Raw genomic sequence first — 9,052 nt, forward strand, 5'->3', positions numbered from 1 at the left:
TGTGTCCTGCAGCCTGTTTCCTTGCATGGAGAAGACTGGATCCCCACTGCTGTGTGCAGTGTGGTGTGTGACAATGGCCTTGAGAGACACTGCTGCCAAGGTCTCTGCCCCTAGGTATCATCAAATGTGCACAGCTTTCTTTATGTCTTAAACAGCTCCAGTTACTCTGGCAATTAGTTTTCCCTCTTTTCCTGTTAGAGAATAGAGGACATCTTCCAAACCTGCATCTTGAAAAAATCCAGGATTTTCCAACACTGGGCTGCCTGGCCTCACCCCAGCATGGCAGTGGCATGTGAGGTGGTGTGGACAGGAGGAAGGCTCACTCTTGGATGTTGTGAGCAGACTTTTCTTCCTCTGTGTCTTCAGAGGTGGAGGACTGAGAGCTCTGTGTCCATTTTGCTACAAACTCAGTATGAACAAGTGTGTGGGTGTCTGCTTTCCTGTCTCAAACAAACTGATGTAGCTGGGAGAGTGAACTGAGGCCAGTAATAGCTTTATTCCCTGTCCTACCATGCCTGAGATGCTGTGTTGGGAAGGCAGTGTGGATTTTCTCTGTGGCCTTTTCTGTGAGTTTTGGACTATTCCCTTTCCCTTTGAGAGCAGCTAACTGGTTTTCTGGCAGTGAGTGTACAAGCAGCAAGGATAGAAATGGAGAGCAAGTATGGAACATATCATTAAAAGTCTTCTCAAAATCCTTGGGTCATTTGCACCTTATGTGTGAATCCTCGTAGTCTTTGTTCTGCTGGAATTGATAGATGTTGACCCAAAACACTTTCAATTCCAAAGCTGCTGTCAGTAGCACTTAATTGCACACTCCAATTATCTGTCTCAGAGAAAGCTGGAGAAGTATCTGTGGGTACAAAACCTCCACCACTCAGCCAGTAACAATGATCACAAGTGGAATGTAGGATGGGAGAACATTGGAGGCCCTGATATGAGGACTGAAACCCAGTAGCTGCACTCAAAATGCTTTCAAGCTCTTCAGAAGTGCTTCAGAAGACTGGCAGCTTCAACCAGCATGGTATGTTTCAGGGGATTCAGAAATTCTAATGAATATTGGAAAAATACAAAAGATTACCCTCTTCAGTGTTATTCATCATAGACTGGCTGGACTAAAGGACCAGATAGCAGAGTAAATTTGTGTGTTAACCTCTGCAGAAATGCGAGGCTGAAATGTCTTCTACTCTTGAATGTTCATCGTCACAGTTTTCAAGTGTCTTTTGGAAGCATTAGTGAATGTATCCTCAAAGAAGTACTAGTGAATATATTCTCAAAGAAGCACCATAATCCTCTTTTGCAGGTGGGGAACAGAGGCGAAAAGATTCTGTGGTTTAATGAAGATCACAGAGCAGCTGTGAATCCTGGAATGACTAAGGATCATTAATGCATCTGTGCCAGCATTGTAGTCCACCCAGAATTCACTTCCGAGTGAAGCTCCTGCTAGTCCCCACCTCCAGGGACGTGGTTGCCACCAAGGAATCATGTTGGGTGCCATAGGCCACACTCCTTCCACATGGACAGAACGAGCAGAGCGTGTTCCTGTTTCTGGTGGGTGTCAAGTCCTCAGAGCCAGAATAAAGCTGGTCTGGAGAAAACAGCCTGAACATTAATCTGCTTCTCCTGCACACTGTTTGCTAAGGGAGGCCGCTCTCCTAGCATCAGCAATGTCAGTGCAAGCTCAGGCTTTGAGCATGAAAGGCACATCAGACATAATGAGATCACTAATGGCTGGTTGTTGGAGGCACGCTGTCCCCTGACTTTGATCTTGCTGAGGGATCACCAGCAGGCAGGTCTCCACTCAGAGAGTGCCAGTGCCATCCTGCCAGAGCCTGGGTTTCATGCTTAGCAGCTATGAAGAACCAGCTGATCTAGTTCAATTGCTTGAACAGACCCTAAACCACACAGTACACAAGTGAAACTAGAGTGTGTTTCCTGGGGAAATGTTGTTTAATCAAGAGGGAAACTAGAGCTCTGGTGAGTTAATAGGATGCAGGAAGATGATTTGTTGATTTGGTTTTGATAGCCTGGAGGTGAAGTCAAGAAGTCTGGGGTTTAGCCATATTTCTGGCAGTAAATATTTGGTCAAAAGAAACCAAATCAAGCCAAACTCCAATGATGCATGTTTGAGTACTTTAGCATGGTGTACCCAGATTATTAGGTACATATATATTACATGTTAGATCCTCAAAGAAAGATGTAATATTTTACCCACCTCCTTGTCTGATTGTTAAGTCATGTTGAATAAAGAAACCTAATTACAGAAGCAGAGCTGCTCTCTGTTTGGTGGATGTGGGGTATACAATGCCCCTAACACAAGGCTCATGAGCAGGGATGGGCTGTAAGGCAAAGAATTAGCTGTCATTGGGCTGGAGTTAAAATCTTTTGGGAGAAGCAGCTTTGCTTGTACTGCTTATCATTTATTTCTCCATTTACAATGGGATGTTGTGGTCAGGATGTTGTGGCTGATGTGCATTTGCTAAGCAGCAGCCACAACGAAAAGAAATTGGCTGCCTAGAACCAAAGTGGCTCTTTTCAGCAGCCAAATTCCAGTGTTAACAAAGGGAACAAGGTTTTCAAAGCCAGGCTGCAAAATTAAGTCCTCACTGACAACCTTGGCAACGTTCCTGCTGACTTCAGGAAAACTGAATTTCACCCAAATCATCTAATACAATTGGGAGCTTCTTAAGCAAAGAGTTTTTAATACTGACTGTGCCTCTGCTGAGTGGACTTTCAGATCACAAGAGTATGTTCTTTATTTGTCTGTCAGTAACTGCTGTAATTTGTGTCCACACCTGCAATTCTGCTGTGATTTAAGCCTGCCCATGCAGCAGTATTAATAGCATTGCTGGGAGAGAAGCCATGACAGGCAAGTGTGTCAGAAAGGCTGCTCACAGAGCTTTGAAAACGCTGCTCTCTGTGATGCAAAGTGCTGATCTAGTGCAAACATGCTGTGCTGGCTCAGTTATTCAAGAAACATTGACATACATAATTTTTCACAAGGAGAATATGTGCTCCATGGATGTCCTCTGCCCTTCCACTTCTAAAATGGAGGCAGAGTACAAGCAGGATGTGAGTGCAAACCCCATCCCTTAAGGTGTTGGGCTGCCTTTGATGGAGATCCCCTTCTGATCAGGATCACACTGAGATTACCAGGGGTGGACAGCACTGTCCAGAATGGTGTTTGAGGATCAAGGCACCTTGGCAACAGCTGGCATGAGCACACCACTGCTGGTGGTTTCTCTTCCTCTTTCTCCTTTTTCCCAGTGTTTCTATTATTTTCTCTTGTTTTTCTACCATTAAGACCAGTTACTGACTTAGTCCCCTTAGCAGGTTCTCTACTAATTGTCCTCAAGTAATTGTCCTATTGAATTTATGTAAGAATTTTAAATTAAGATATTATCATCTTACCAGCCCCTGGGTAGATTACCTGTCAGTGCACATAAGTGTTATTGCAATCAATTCCAATGCACAAATAGTTGCATTACCCCTGAACTGAGGTACAAACTCTCTAACAGAGGAGAACACAGATGCAGTACACCTTTATTTGTGCTTTAATTTTTACTGCCCTTCAAAGCTAGTCTAGTTTACAGAAGCCTGACAAGTGCAAGGTGTGCATTACTGTAGGGATGTACTTTAGTGCAGGGACTCCAGGATTTCCAGCAGTATCTCTGCAATACTCTTGTATTAAAATGTGTCTTCGACACATGATGAGTAATGTATCCCACTGCACATTTACAATTGAGGGGAGCCTTCCTTTAAATTTTGACAAATAGGTAGGAAGGAAGTACAAACATATTGACAAGAACTACTTCAAGTGCTCCTTAGTTGCAAACTTTATAATAAGCTGACAAGAAAGCACAAATATTTAGTCAGCTCAGAGCTCAAGTAATACAGCACATTAAAACACTTGGGATCATCTAATGAGAAGTGGTTAAGCCAAAACTCCACACCAGTGGTGGAGTTTGTTTTGTATTTTCATTAAATACATGTCAAATGTCTGCTGTGGAGCTTTTGGCATAGGACCAGGTCCAGATTCCTGTCTAGTATGAACCACAACCACCACACAAACTATTCTTGAGGGTTCCTACTGGTCTTCTGCTGCTTCTCCCCTGCAAGGAGCAAACCCTGTAGTGGAGCATCATGTTATTCTCTTGCTCTACTCTCTTGACTGAATTTCAAACGAAGCCAACAAAGCAGACAGCATTATTCCTGAAGGCATTGTTTAGACCTTTACCCTTATGTTCTGCCTTTTCAATGTTTGCTGCTCATGACTGCTGTGCCACTGCAATACCCAATCCCAGGAATGAGAGAGTATGTGTGGGTTTGTTTGAATCAGGTCACAGTCCTTCCAGGATCTGCTCTCACAAGACATACTTCTATTTCTTATTGCCATTTGACTCATGGAGAGTTTCCCTTCTATCAGCAGGAGCAATGACTCCAGGTGGGGGTGAGCAGGGAAGCACAGTGTGTTGCAGGCTGTCCTGTGGCACATTAAACCAGAAACCCCATGTTGACATGGTCTGGCCACCTGTGTTCATATTGATGCTTCCCCAGGCCTTGTGTGGGGGAAGTCACTGCTCTTAATAGCCCAGGACCTTTGGCCAGGATCTCATCTCAATTGTCTCTGAATGCTCCTATCAGTCACCAAGTCATACAGAGGGACAAATCTGTATCCATTTAATCTGTAAGCAGCTGCCTGACTCCATCTGCATATGACTCCAGATTTAAAAAGAGATTTGGGTTGTGAAGTTTAGCCCATGCGTGCTACAGTGCCTTTCTAACAGAAATAAATCCCACTTTTCTTCCGTCATCAAGGTTATTTTTGAAGGTTTTGAGCATAAAATCTGAAGAGTTTTAACCCCCCTTCTAGGTCCTGCAATGCCAGCACAGCTCAGATAAAGTGGAAGGAGAATGATAAATATTCTGCATTGGTAAAAACACTGGAAACAGCCTGAATTTAAATCTCCTTCTTGTTAGATTCAAATTAAGTATTTTGAGATATCCAGATCATTAATTAGTCTTGAAAATAAAAGCTTAGAAAATTACATCACATGCTTACAGTGGCATTGGTATTTCCTTTAAGCTTCTTGAAAAATTAGCCTGTATTTTGAGAAGAAATTGTAAAATTGTGCTTATTTTCACTTGAAAAATAAGATCCTTTAAAAACATTGATTGCCTCATTATCATTCAAAAATGGCTCTCTCTGTGAATGACTCTCTCTATGAATGAAAGCCAGTTTTAAATGGAGTGTTCCGAAACATTAGAGTAATTATTGACACGAGAAAATAAATATTCACATACTGAAAAGTAAACAGGAAAGAGGAGCATTCATTCTTTCCATGGAATAATTTAGCACATTCTTGAGTGGTAATTGGGCACACAAGCCAGTGTAACACTGCACACACTGAGATTTATCTCTATGGAATGATTTTGAAACCATTACCTCTGTAATAAACTCTGAGGTGCAGGATGTGGAGGGAGGGAGGGAGGGAGAAGAGGGGTCATAAAGACAGTGTGTACACAGGGTGTATTTTTGCCTCTGTGCAGGAGCTGTGGAGCATGTGTTCAGTGGGCTGAAAAATGACTCAACAAAACCATGATTTTTTTTCTTACATTTTGGGCAGCGATGCCAGTCACTTTAGTCTGAATGTGGAAGCTGTGCTTATCTTACTGAAATTCTACTCTAGACCTTTCAAATATATGAATCATATCCACATATGGGTTTCTGCCTCAGCATGATGTTTCTTTTCATTAATAGCTTCATTATCTTGCTAGCTCATGGACCTTTTTCAATGTTGAAGCCAGGAGTCATCATTTTTCTGTCAAACTGTCTGATGTCTCTGCTTGACTTGACCTGCTCACCTACCTCAGACTCCTAAGATGGCACAGGCCCAGGGCAGAAGGGGCCAGGGATCCTCCTCAGGTGGGAAGGGGTTAATTGCAGACCTGCCAGAGCATCTTTTGCACAGCTGCAGGGCTGAGATGCCACTCTGGAAGGAGGTCCTTCCGCAGGTGCACTGCAGGTAGAGAGGGCTTTGACATTACCACAGGAGCCTGCACCTTTCCAAGCACTCACACTGGCACAGGAAGGAGCATTATGGCTGGGGCCCTTTGTTCAAAACAGATTTATTTTCTTTTTTGAAGGAGTCTTAAGTGTTTAATGACAGTTTTTTCCATCTGATCAAAGTACAGCCATTTTAAAGAACTGTGCAAAGCTTGATGCAGACTTGCAGAGTCTAGAAGAGGATTTTTGTTTAAGACAGTATATGGAGCCCAGTGGTTAGAGGTCTTCATGGTCCCAAGTTTCTTTGCTTTCTTTAACCCTGGTTATTTGAATCTCCCATGTTTTAGGTTGATTACCTGGATGGTTTGGCTACCGAGAGGTCAGAGGTTGTCTGTCCTTCTCTGTGTCTTGCAGGGCTGTAATTGTTAAACTTAAAAAAGCAAAAACTCCCTCAAACTTGTCCCAATATGGGAGATAGCTGAATGTTGATAACTTTCTTTTGAAACTGAATTTTGTTTTCTGGATGCCTATGGGCTTTAAGCTCTTCAGTCTGGAATTTCATCAAGTTACAGTTCAGCGAAGCAATTAAGCAAACAATACCATTGAAGTTAATCTTTGCTAATTCTGTGGGCTAAAATACATGTGGCCATGGTGCATTTAAAACAAATTTTTAAAATACCTTTAATACAAAGGTAGCTTTGCAACATTAAAAGTCCGGATATTCCACCACCTAACATGCTAAGACATTTGTCTCCTAGGAAGGGGGTGTCCTGCTGTATACTCACATCCTCCTGCTTTGGCAGGATCTAAAGGTGAATCGACTTGACTTCTCCATATCAGTAACCAGGCTGAGAGCTGTGTCAGGCAGTGCTGGCATACAGCCCCCACCAGCATCAGACATGAGGACATGCCTGACAAAAGACATCAGGCATCACAAGGGACCCCACCTCTCATAACACTGGGAAGACAAAACCAGAACTAAGTTACATACAGATTTATAAACTTTTGCCATCACCTGACCACAACTTTTTGCATAAAAAATTATAGATACTCCCTGTCCATGAGACTGTTGTACCAAAGGGCTGTCACTCAGAGATGCAGCAGTGGTGCCCTGTCAGCTGTAGCTGTCTCATGCAGCCCTCAGCCTCTCAAAGAGAGTGCTCAGACACCCACCTGACAGATGGATGCCATGTGACTGCTCAGACACAGACACAGACACAGTGCTGGCTGTGCTGCACATCCATGGGAGGATGGGGGTCTAGCAGCAGGCAGGGCTGCCAGTCTGAGCTTTCCCAAGTTTAGCAACAACTGAACTTGTTGTGTTCTCCCACTTACACAGCAAGAATCAGTATGGGTTTGGATGGGCTGGCTTTGGGTAGACTTGAAGGGGAACTTTTCACATGTTTGAAATGCTCTGTCTGGGACAAGTTGAAACCACTTAAAGTCCCCAGACGTAGGAGAGTTGGCAGGGGCTTTGTTGACACATCAGATTATATAAGCATTCAGCAGCTTTTCTGTGTGTGCATGGGTGTGTTGTGCGTGTAGGAGAAGAACAGCAGTGGTCCAGACCAGCAACCATGATGCACAGGCATCCCATAATAACTTCCATACGCTGAACTGTCATCTTAAACTGCATGAGATGGGGGGGGGGAGCAGAGGACAGAGGCACAGCTTGATTTTTACCTGCAGCAAAATTCCACTTTAGAGTGTGTGGGCGGAGCTGCCATTTAGTTAAGTGCAACAGGGGTGAACTTGGTTCCCTCAGTTCCAGGGTGATATCTCACCACTTAGCTGGTCCTGCTGATAACACCTAATGGGAGAAGGATTTATACTGGCAGATTGAGGAAAAAAGCTTCAGAGATTGTGTCTTATGTCCACATCAGTGGAATTTTAGGCAAGCAAGGGAGGCAATTCCTATATGGGTCCCCAAACACAATGGTAAACCTACTCAGATGGCCACGTGCATGAGCTGGGTGTCCGGGTCCACAGGGAAGCTGATACATGGGATATTGGAGTGTCCAGGGTGGAGACAGCACCTGAGCTTGAACTTCTTGGAGAGAAACTCAAATTCTTTGCAAATAAATTAGGATTTCTACTCATCTATCTCCCAGAATCATTGTGATTAAATGGCTTTGAAGATGTTTGAAGGATTAGAACATTAAAGCATTTTCAAGGTGGAAATTGCCATTCTGGGCTAATTCACTGATAAAATCTTTGCAGATCAAGTGGATGAATGACTTGGGAAGATAATATAATGCTCTAAGAAACAAAATAAAGTGAGGAGTCAGAAGCCTGGAAATCCAAGATGAATATAGTTCTTGAGAAGCCCTACTTGGTGAAGCCTCCCAGAACTTCTGTGGCAACTTGACCAAAATCTGAGGCATGGCCTTTCCTCAAAAGGGATGTTTGCACAGGCTGGTGATGAAGCTCATTCTCATATGCCAGTACAACCCAGTAGGATATCACTCCTTTGATCCTGTCTATCAGGCAGTGGATGTGCATTTAGGGCCAGACTTTTAGAATTGGGAGCAACACAGTTGTAGGTGTGACACCCTGAAAACCAGGCCCTGAACAGCTGAGCCCAAATACGTGGGGATGGCTGGAGGCTGCAGTGAGCCTTGGGTATGAACCTGTGTGCTCTAAAGGAAGAAGGGGCTTGAACTGAGAGCCGTCCTGAGGTGACCACAGTGCAAGGGCCCGGAGAGACATTTTTGGAGCTCCTCATGGACAGCCTGGTGCCACTGCTTTCCTCTGCACTGAGCCTTGGGCTGGTCTACATTGCCTGAGTGCCTGTCCTGTTATTCAGCCCATAGCCCTCATTCCCTCAGCTCTGCAGGGATCAAGCAGACTGTCCCAGCCTTCATCACTCTGTCATGGCTCCCTTGAAAACTGAATGTGTGTTGAAAAAAATAGGAATTAACATATGAGAGTAATTCACCCTATACTAACAGAGATGTCTCTGGCAGATGTTCGTATTGTCTGTTTTTCTCTCCATGGTTGCAGAAAGAACCTAGATGATCATTTTAGGCTAAAGAAGTTAAATTGTTT

General features: G+C 43.8%; 1 long non-coding RNA gene across 1 annotated transcript in view; it reads left to right on the forward strand.

Moving 5' to 3' along the window:
* The window catches only part of LOC143693535 (uncharacterized), a 104,083-nt gene extending 95,439 nt beyond the window's left edge, over nucleotides 1-8,644 (forward strand). Inside the window, exons 2-3 of the long non-coding RNA XR_013181296.1 lie at nucleotides 1,301-1,548; nucleotides 8,225-8,644. This is a non-coding gene — a long non-coding RNA (uncharacterized LOC143693535). The remainder of the gene's footprint in view (nucleotides 1-1,300; nucleotides 1,549-8,224) is intronic.
* The last annotated feature ends 408 nt before the right edge of the window (nucleotides 8,645-9,052 follow it).

Source organism: Agelaius phoeniceus, chromosome 3 (genome assembly GCF_051311805.1).
Source record: "Agelaius phoeniceus isolate bAgePho1 chromosome 3, bAgePho1.hap1, whole genome shotgun sequence".
Taxonomy (NCBI): Eukaryota; Metazoa; Chordata; class Aves; order Passeriformes; family Icteridae; genus Agelaius; species Agelaius phoeniceus.